Source organism: Heptranchias perlo, unplaced genomic scaffold, assembly GCF_035084215.1.
Source record: "Heptranchias perlo isolate sHepPer1 unplaced genomic scaffold, sHepPer1.hap1 HAP1_SCAFFOLD_274, whole genome shotgun sequence".
NCBI classification, from domain to species: domain Eukaryota; kingdom Metazoa; phylum Chordata; class Chondrichthyes; order Hexanchiformes; family Hexanchidae; genus Heptranchias; species Heptranchias perlo.
Window position 1 is genome coordinate 290,001 of NW_027139286.1, and position 10,000 is coordinate 300,000.

Genomic DNA, 10,000 nt, shown 5'->3' on the forward strand with positions numbered 1-10,000 from the left:
GCTAGAGTGGGGCAAGGGGCACGGTTGGGTACCGGAACGATCACGTTCGCACACCGGGAAGTCGAGTGCCGGGTCTCGAAACGGAGCCGGGTCGGCCCAATTTAAAACGGAGAATAGAGTGCTGCCCTCTGCGGGTGAAAACCTGGAAGTACGTTGGTTAATGATTTCCAGTTCACCCCGCTTGGTCAGGCCCACTCGGAGGCGGATAACTCCGGAACGCCGAGGCCGATTTCCTCCGGGTATGGCTCGTTGCGTGCGGCAGGAGGCGGCGCAGCGTACGGTACCGAGCACTCGGAGATGCGGTGCAGCCCGCCGGAGTGACAGCGAAAGGCTGCGCACCGCTTTCCGCCTGCTAACTCGGCGTCCGTGAGACCGACCGACTTCGCTTTACCGCCGGAGCTAGAGTGGGGCAAGGGGCACGGTTGAGTACCGGAAGGATGACGTTCGCACACCGGGAAGTCGAGTGCCGGGCCGCTGAAAGCGAGCTCGGGGCCCCGGTTTGTCCGTCCCACCCGGAGGCCCATATCTCCGGAAGGCAAAGGCCGATTTCCACCGGGTATGGCTCGTTGTGTGCGGCCGGACCAGGCGCAGCGGACGGTACCGAGCACTCGGAGGTGCGGCGCTGCCCGCCGGAGTGACAGCGAAAGGCTGCGCACCGCTTTCCGCCTGGTAACTCGGCGTCTGTGAGACCGACCGACTCCGCTTTACCGCCGGAGCTAGAGTGGGGCAAGGGGCACCGTTGGGTACCGGAACGATCACGTTCGCACACCGGGAAGTCGAGTGCCGGGCCGCTGAAAGCGAGTAGGGTGCCACCGCTCGGGGCCCCGGTTTGTCCGTCCCACCCGGAGGCCCATATCTCCGGAAGGCACAGGCCGATTTCCTCCGGGTATGGCTCGTTGTGTGCGGCCGGACCAGGCGCAGCGGACGGTACCGAGCACTCGGAGGTCCGGCGCTGCCCGCCGGAGGTACAGCGAAAGGCTGCAAACCACTTTCCGCCGCCACCCTCCGCGGGCGTGAGACCGACGGTCATCGGGTTTGGTTCCGCGGCTCGAGCAGGACGAGGGGCAGCGAACGGTACCGGAACGAACCCGGTCGCACACCGGGAAGTCGAGTGCCGGGTCTCGAAACGGAGCCGGGTCGGCCCAGTTTAAAACGGAGAAGAGAGTGCTGCCCTCTGCGGGTGAAAACCTGGAAGTACGTTGGTTAATGATTTCCAGTTCACCCCGCTTGGTCAGGCCCACTCGGAGGCGGATAACTCCGGAACGCCGAGGCCGATTTCCTGCGGGTATGGCTCGTTGCGTGCGGCAGGAGGCGGCGCAGCGTACGGTACCGAGCACTCGGAGGTGCGGTGCTGCCCGCCGGAGTGACAGCGAAAGGCTGCGCACCGCTTTCCGCCTGCTAACTCGGCGTCCGTGAGACCGACCGACTCCGCTTTAGCACCGGAGCTAGAGTGGGGCAAGGGGCACCGAAGGGTACCGGAACGATGACGTTCGCACACCGGGAAGTCGAGTGCCGGGCCGCCGAAAGCGAGCAGGGTGCCACCGCTCGGGGCCCCGGTTTGTCCGTCCCACCCGGAGGCCCATATCTCCGGAAGGCACAGGCCGATTTCCACCGGGTATGGCTCGTTGTGTGCGGCCGGACCAGGCGCAGCGGATGGTACCGAGCACTCGGAGGTCGGGCGCTGCCCGCCGGAGGTACAGCGAAAGGCTGCAAACCACTTTCCGCCGCCTCCCTCCGCGGGCGTGAGACCGACGGTCGTCGGGTTTGTTTCCCCGGCTAGAGCAGGACGAGGGGCAGCGAACGGTACCGGAACGAACCCGGTCGCACACCGGGAAGTCGACTAGCGGGCCGCCGAAAGCGAGCACGGGGCCCCGGTTTGTCCGTCCCACCCGGAGGCCCATATCTCTGGAAGGCACAGGCCGATTTCCACCGGGTATGGCTCGTTGTGTGCGGCAGGACCAGGCGCAGCGGACGGTACCGAGCACTCGGAGGTCGGGCGCTGCCCGCCGGAGGTACAGCGAAAGGCTGCAAACCACTTTCCGCCGCCTCCCTCCGCGGGCGTGAGACCGACGGTCGTCGGGTTTGGTTCCGCGGCTAGAGCAGGACGAGGGGCAGCGAACGGTACCGGAACGAACCCGGTCGCACACCGGGAAGTCGAGTGCCGGGTCTCGAAACGGAGCCGGGTCGGCCCAGTTTAAAACGGAGAAGAGAGTGCTGCCCTCTGCGGGTGAAAACCTGGAAGTACGTTGGTTAATGATTTCCAGTTCACCCCGCTTGGTCAGGCCCACTCGGAGGCGGATAACTCCGGAACGCCGAGGCCGATTTCCTCCGGGTCTGGCTCGTTGCGTGCGGCAGGAGGCGGCGCAGCGTACGGTACCGAGCACTCGGAGATGCGGTGCAGCCCGCCGGAGTGACAGCGAAAGGCTGCGCACCGCTTTCCGCCTGGTAACTCGGCGTCCGTGAGACCGACCGACTCCGCTTTAGCACCGGAGCTAGAGTGGGGCAAGGGGCACGGTTGGGTACCGGAAGGATGACGTTCGCACACCGGGAAGTCGAGTGCCGGGCCGCCGAAAGCGAGCACGGGGTCCCGGTTTGTCCGTCCCACCCGGAGGCCCATATCTCCGGAAGGCACAGGCCGATTTCCTCCGGGTATGGCTCGTTGCGTGCGGCCGGACCAGGCGCAGCGGACGGTACCGAGCACTCGGAGGTCGGGCGCTGCCCGCCGGAGGTACAGCGAAAGGCTGCAAACCACTTTCCGCCGCCTCCCTCCGCGGGCGTGAGACCGACGGTCGTCGGGTTTGTTTCCGCGGCTAGAGCAGGACGAGGGGCAGCGAACGGTACCGGAAGGAACCCGGTCGCACACCGGGAAGTCGACTAGCGGGCCGCCGAAAGCGAGCACGGGGCCCCGGTTTGTCCGTCCCACCCGGAGGCCCATATCTCTGGAAGGCACAGGCCGATTTCCACCGGGTATGGCTCGTTGTGTGCGGCAGGACCAGGCGCAGCGGACGGTACCGAGCACTCGGAGGTCGGGCGCTGCCCGCCGGAGGTACAGCGAAAGGCTGCAAACCACTTTCCGCCACCTCCCTCCGCGGGCGTGAGACCGACGGTCGTCGGGTTTGTCTCCGCGGCTAGAGCAGGACGAGGGGCAGCGAACGGTACCGGAACGAACCCGGTCGCACACCGGGAAGTCGACCAGCGGGCCGCCGAAAGCGTGCTCGGGTCCCCGGTTTGTCTGTCCCACCCGGAGGCTGATATCTGAGGAAGTCCGAGGCCGATTTCCTCCGGCTAACTCGGCGGGCAATGTGTCCCCCCCCCACCATCTTCGGCTGATTACCGTGGCTGGACCGGATCAAGGAGCAACGGAACCGTGCCAGAACGACGTCGGTCGGACGGCGTGAACTGATAGTGCCGAGGCCGGAAACCGAGCCGGAAATGTGCACCGATTTATTGGTCCCACTCGCAGGCCCATATCTCCGGAAGGCCGAGGCCGATTTCCTCCGGGTATGGTTCGCTGCGTGCAGCCGGAAGGGGAGCAGCGGACGGCACTGAGCAGCCGGAGGTGCGGCGCTGCCCGCCGGAGCTGCAAGCGAAAGGCTGCGCACCGCTTTCCGCTGGCTAACTCGGCGGCCGTCAGGCCGACCGACTCCGCTTCAGCACGGGAGCTGGAGTCGGGCAAGGGGCACCGAAGGGTACCGGAAGGATCACGTTCGGACACCGGGAAGTCGAGTGCCGGGCCGCCGAAAGCGAGCTCGGGGCCCCGGTTTGTCCGTCCCACCCGGAGGCCCATATCTCGAGAAGGCACAGGCCGATTTCCTCCGGGTTTGGCTCGCTGCGTGCGGCCGGACGAGGCGCAGCGAACGGTACCGAGCACTCGGAGGTGCGGCGCTGCCCGCCGGAGGTACAGCGAAAGGCTGCAAACCGCTTTCCGCCTCCTCTCCCCTCGGGCGTGAGACCGACGGTCGTCTGGTTTGCTTCCGCGGCAAGAGCAGGACGAGGGGCACCGAGCGGTACCAGAACGAACCCGGTCGCACACCGGGATGTCGAGTGCCCGGCCCAAACCCGCTACCCCCCCCCCACCCGAAAGCGAGCCACGGTTTGTGGATTAAAAGTGAAGCGGCAAAGATTTGTAAAACAGCGTGAAATGATGAACCAGAAGCCCAAAGTAATGGTGGGAATAAAAGTTCCGAAATGTGAAATGGTGAACCAGAAGTTGTGTGAACTGTTTAACCCAAAGTGGCAAAAATGGATTAAAAGGGGTGAAATGATCGACCGCAAAGCAGGGCAAGCATTAAACAAAAGCAGCAGCATTTTTTAAAAAGGGACAAATGGTTTACCAGAATCCCAAAAGAATGCTCAGAGACTTAAGTGCCAAAGGGGAAATGGTTAACCAGTAGCTGGGTGAACTGTTTAACCAAAAGTGGGAAAAAGGATTAAAAGGGGTGAAATGATTAACCAGAAGGCGAAAGCAATGTGCCGCGTCAAAGTCCTAAAGGGGAAAAGGTTGACCATAAAGCAGGGAAATGATTAAACCAAAGCAGAAAAATTCAGTAAAAAGGGGCAAATGGTTAACCAGAAGTTGGGTGAACTGCTTAACCAAAAGTGGGAAAGAGGATTAAAAGGGGAGAAATGTTGAACCAGATGTCGAAAACAATGCGCGGCGATGAAGTCTGAAAGAGGAAAAGGTTGACCGCAAAGCAGGGAAAGGATTAAACAGAAGCAGCAATATCTTTTAAAAAGGGACAAATGGTGAACCAGAATCCCAAAAGAATGCTCAGAGACTTAAGTCCCAAAGGGGCAAATGGTTAACCAGAAGCTGGGTGAACTGTTTAACCAAAAGTGGGAAAAAGGATTAAAAGGGGTGAAATGATTAACCAGAAGGCGAAAGCAAAGTGCGGCGGCGAAGTCCTAAAGGAGAAAAGGTTGACCAGAAAGCAGGGAAACGATTAAACAAAAGCGGCAACATTTTTTAAAAAGTGGCAAATGGTTAACCAGAATCCCAAAATAATGCTCAGAGACTTAAGTCCCAAAGGGGCAAATGGTTAACCAGAAGCTGGGTGAACTGTTTAACCAAAAGTGGGAAAAAGGATTAAAATGTTGTGAAATGATTAACCAGAAGGCGAAAGCAAAGTGCGGCGGCGAAGTCCTAAAGGGGAAAAGGTTGACCATAAAGCAGGGAAATGATTAAACAAAAGCAGAAAAATTCAGTAAGAAGGGGCAAATGGTTAACCAGAAGCTGGTTGAACTGCTTAACCAAAAGTGGCAAAAAGGATTGAAAGGGGAGAAATGTTTAACCGGATGTCGTAAACAAGGTGCGGCGATGAAGTCGGAAAGAGGAAAAGGTTGACCAGAAAGCAGGGAAAGCATTAAACAAAAGCAGCAACATTTTTTAAAAAGTGGCAAATGGTTAACCAGAATCCCAAAAGAATGCTCAGAGACTTAAGTCCCAAAGGGGAAATGGTGAACCAGAAGCTGGGTGAACTGGTGAACCAAAAGTGGGAAAAAGGATTAAAAGGGGAGAAATGTTTAACCAGAAGGCAAAAGCAAAGTGCGGCGGCGAAGTCCAAAAGGGGAAAAGGTTGACAAGAAAGCAGGGAAATGATTAAACCAAAGCGGAAAAATTCAGTAAAATGGGGCAAATGGTTAACCAGAAGCTGGGTGAAATGGTTAACCAAAAGTGGCAAAAAAAGATTTAAAGGGGAAAAATGATTAACCAGAAGTCGACAACAATGCGCGGCGATGAAGTCTGAAAGGGGAAAAGGTTGACCACATAGCAGGGAAACGATTAAACAAAAGCGGCAAAATTTTTAAAAAAGTGGCAAATGATTAACCAGAATCCCAAAAGAATGCTCAGGGACTAAGTCCCAAAGGGGAAATGGTTAACCAGAAGCTGGGGGAAATGGTTAACCAAAAGTTGCAAAAATGATTAAAAGGGGTGAAATGATCAACCAGAAGTCGAAAATTATGTGCGGCGGTGAAGTCTGAAAGAGGGAAAGGTTGACCAGAAAGCATTAAACAAAAGTGGCAACATTTTAAAAAAATTGGCAAATGGTTAACCAGAATCCCAAAAGAATGCTCAGAGACTAAGTCCCAAAGGGGAAATGGTTAACCAGAAGCTGGGGGAAATGGTTAACCAAAAGTTGCAAAAATGATTAAAAGGGGTGAAATGATTAACCAGGAGGCTAAAGCAATGTGCTGCGGTGAAGTCCTAAAGGGGAAAAGGTTGACCAGAAAGCAGGGAAAGCATTAAACAAAAGCGGCAACATTTTTTAAAAAGTGGCAAATGATTAACCAGAATCCCAAAAGAATGCTCAGAGACCAAGTCCCAAAGGGGAAATGGTTAACCAGAAGCTGGGGGAAATGGTTAACCAAAAGTTGCAAAAATGATTAAAAGGGGTGAAATGATTAACCAGGAGGCTGAAGCAATGTGCCGCGGTGAAGTCCTAAAGGGGAAAAGGTTGACCACAAAGCAGGGAAAGCATTAAACAAAAGCGGCAACATTTTTAAAAAAGTGGCAAATGATTAACCAGAATCCCAAAAGAATGCTCAGAGACTAAGTCCCAAAGGGGAAATGGTTAACCAGAAGCTGGGGGAAATGGTTAACCAAAAGTTGCAAAAATGATTAAAAGGGGTGAAATGATTAACCAGGAGGCTAAAGCAATGTGCCGCGGTGAAGTCTGAAAGAGGGAAAGGTTGACCAGAAAGCATTAAACAAAAGTGGCAACATTTTTAAAAAATTGGCAAATGATTAACCAGAATCCCAAAAGAATGCTCAGAGACTAAGTCCCAAAGGGGAAATGGTTAACCAGAAGCTGGGGGAAATGGTTAACCAAAAGTTGCAAAAATGATTAAAAGGGGTGAAATGATTAACCAGGAGGCTGAAGCAATGTGCCGCGGTGAAGTCTGAAAGAGGGAAAGGTTGACCAGAAAGCATTAAACAAAAGTGGCAACATTTTTAAAAAAGTGGCAAATGATTAACCAGAATCCCAAAAGAATGCTCAGAGACCAAGTCCCAAAGGGGAAATGGTTAACCAGAAGCTGGGGGAAATGGTTAACCAAAAGTTGCAAAAATGATTAAAAGGGGTGAAATGATTAACCAGGAGGCTGAAGCAATGTGCCGCGGTGAAGTCTGAAAGAGGGAAAGGTTGACCAGAAAGCATTAAACAAAAGTGGCAACATTTTTTAAAAATTGGCAAATGATTAACCAGAATCCCAAAAGAATGCTCAGAGACCAAGTCCCAAAGGGGAAATGGTTAACCAGAAGCTGGGGGAAATGGTTAACCAAAAGTTGCAAAAATGATTAAAAGGGGTGAAATGATTAACCAGGAGGCTGAAGCAATGTGCCGCGGTGAAGTCTGAAAGAGGGAAAGGTTGACCAGAAAGCATTAAACAAAAGTGGCAACATTTTTTAAAAATTGGCAAATGGTTAACCAGAATCCCAAAAGAATGCTCACAGACTAAGTCCCAAAGGGGAAATGGTTAACCAGAAGCTGGGTGAAATGGTTAACCAAAAGTTACAAAAATGATTAAAAGGGGTGAAATGATCAACCAGAAGTCGAAAACAATGTGCGGCGATGAAGTCCTAAGGTGGAAAAGTTACCCAGAAGGCAGGGAAATGATCAAACGAAAGCAGCCAAAAAATTATTAAAAGAGGGGAACTGATGAACCAAAAGATGAGAAACGGCCCGCAGAGACTAAGTCCAAAACGGGAACTGGTGAACCGGAAATGATTAACCAAAAACTAAGTCCGAAGAGGGAACTGGTAAACCAGAACTGAGTAACCCGATTTTTAAAATTAATTATAAATGGGGAAACGATTGAGCAAAAGGCGGAAATTAAGTCACAGGGACCAGGTCCGAAAGGGCAAGAGGTTACCCCGTAGGGGGCATTCGTCAACTCAATCTGAAAATTTTGGAGGCAAATCTGACCAAAATGCGGAAATCGGACCACACCGCGAGGGGCGCCATTCGACGGGGCAGGGGTAGACGCGTCGAACGGTGCCTGAAGGTCCCGGCTGCGACACGTGAGTCCGGAGATATGGCCAGTCAAAGTCTGATGGGAGGTACCGAAGCCGAAAAATCGAAACGCGTTTGCGGCGATTCGGTGTCAGAAAGTCGGTCACGAATTCAAATTCGTCCCGCTGATTCGCCAATTGCCAGCCGGTTCCGGGGGGATTGGCGGGGTACCTGCAGGATAGTAAGAGGTGGCATGTCGAGACTTAGCCTGTTTACCAGACTTGTGTCCAGCGCCTCCAGGTCTGCAGAGACCGACCCGGGCTGCCGCCCAACCGACTTTTAAGCCTTTTGGGAGTGGGAATTTTTCCCATTTTTCCCCATTTTTCGGGTTTTTTGGTCGGGCTTGAAAACGGCGGCCCCGAGGCCTCCCGGGGCTGGCGGGCTTCGGCTCCCTTGCGAGAGGGTCCGAATTCCACCCGTTTAAGCCCAGAAAGGAGTTCGGAAGTCAGTCGGTCGAGGGAACCCCTTCGGAAGTCCGACGGGGATGGATTCGGCCGGCGTTTCGGATCTCCGGTCAGAGGATTCCCCCCCTGGGCGGGGGGGTGCGAGTAGCTGCCGGCAAACGGTCCCTTGCACTTGTGGCACAAAAAGTCCGAGCACAGGTTAATGAGTTGGCCGCGGAAGCCCCTATGCCGAAATGAGAAAGCCCCCGTTGCGGGGATTTAGTGACGCATCTGCGGCCGGAGGTGGGAGGCCGTCCTGCCGAATTGACACTTGTCATTCGGGCACCTAGGGATTGGTCGGGTACCCGGAGATTTTCGAGAACACGATTTTCAGAGCTTTCTCTGACAGCCCAGGTGCACTTTAAGAGTGCCTGAAAAAGTGACACTTGGCAAAAGGCTCTCAATTTCAAAGCGGAGACCTTTACAAGAGCACTCGGAAGTCACCTGTCAGCATTTAAAGCTACATCAGGCGGCAATTTTCGAACTCTTTGTCAGTCTGAAATCGTGTTGAGCCTCGACAGCGTCGGGCTCAGGCAGGAGGAGCTTGCCAGCAGAGAGAGGCTCACCATGGATTGCTGGTGGATGCTTTTCGAAAACATATACACATTATATTATATTATAATAATATAAAGAAAAAAAAGAGTTTCTCAAAATCTCTGTGACACTTTGCAGATTTTTTTGAAAGCCAATAAAGAGAACTCTTTAACTTGAAAGTCACCTGTGCCGGCATAGCGATGACTTTTAAAACAGGTTGACACTTTCGAGCCGCGGCGGCTCTGAATCACCCCAGACACCAAGTGTGTTTGTGGGCAAGGCACCGCGGCCGGTGGGCTGCTTTTATAATAACGGGCACGCAGACTTTTTGAGAGGAATCGGTACTCTCTTCCGATCGATTTGGCGACTCGCGTCCGACATGGGAGGGCCCGAGCGGTCCAGCCAAGGCTGGTGTTCATGCTCGTCAGGTTCCTCTCTCTGTCCCAAGTGGCAGACGGACAGTTTTAAAAGTCAGTGGGTTTTGTCGGCACGACTCTCCTGTTCACCCGCTGGCGTATTGCTCTCTTGTGAGGCCGAGAAGTCCACCTGTGTTGTCTAACAGAGGTCCGATTCAAGCTCCAGAGCCCGGGTGTCTGCCGTCTCGAGTGGAGCGGGAATGTGCACAGCAAGTCCCGTTCTGGTAGCTGAACACGAGATTTCTCTAGCAACTGAGCACCAAAACACGTCACCCTTTTAGAGCTGGAGGGCTGAGTGTGTGCATGTATCTTGAACGCTATGGTTTGCAAACTCCAGTCGGACCTGGCACACCAACCTCTCCCCTGTCACGGGCAGGGGGGGGAAGGCCATGTGTGCCCAGCAGACACGACGAAGGCGGCTAGAAAGGGTCACTGTAGCTTAACCACCCAAGCGTGTCCGTGACCTTAACGGTCTGTGCCTGGCAAAAGGTGGGCTCCTTTCGACTTTTGTTTGTTGCTGGCTGTCTGTCATGCATTACCGCTTGCAAGCCCAGGTTGGAACCGGCGCCAACCTCCCTCGTCATGGTGGGGGGAG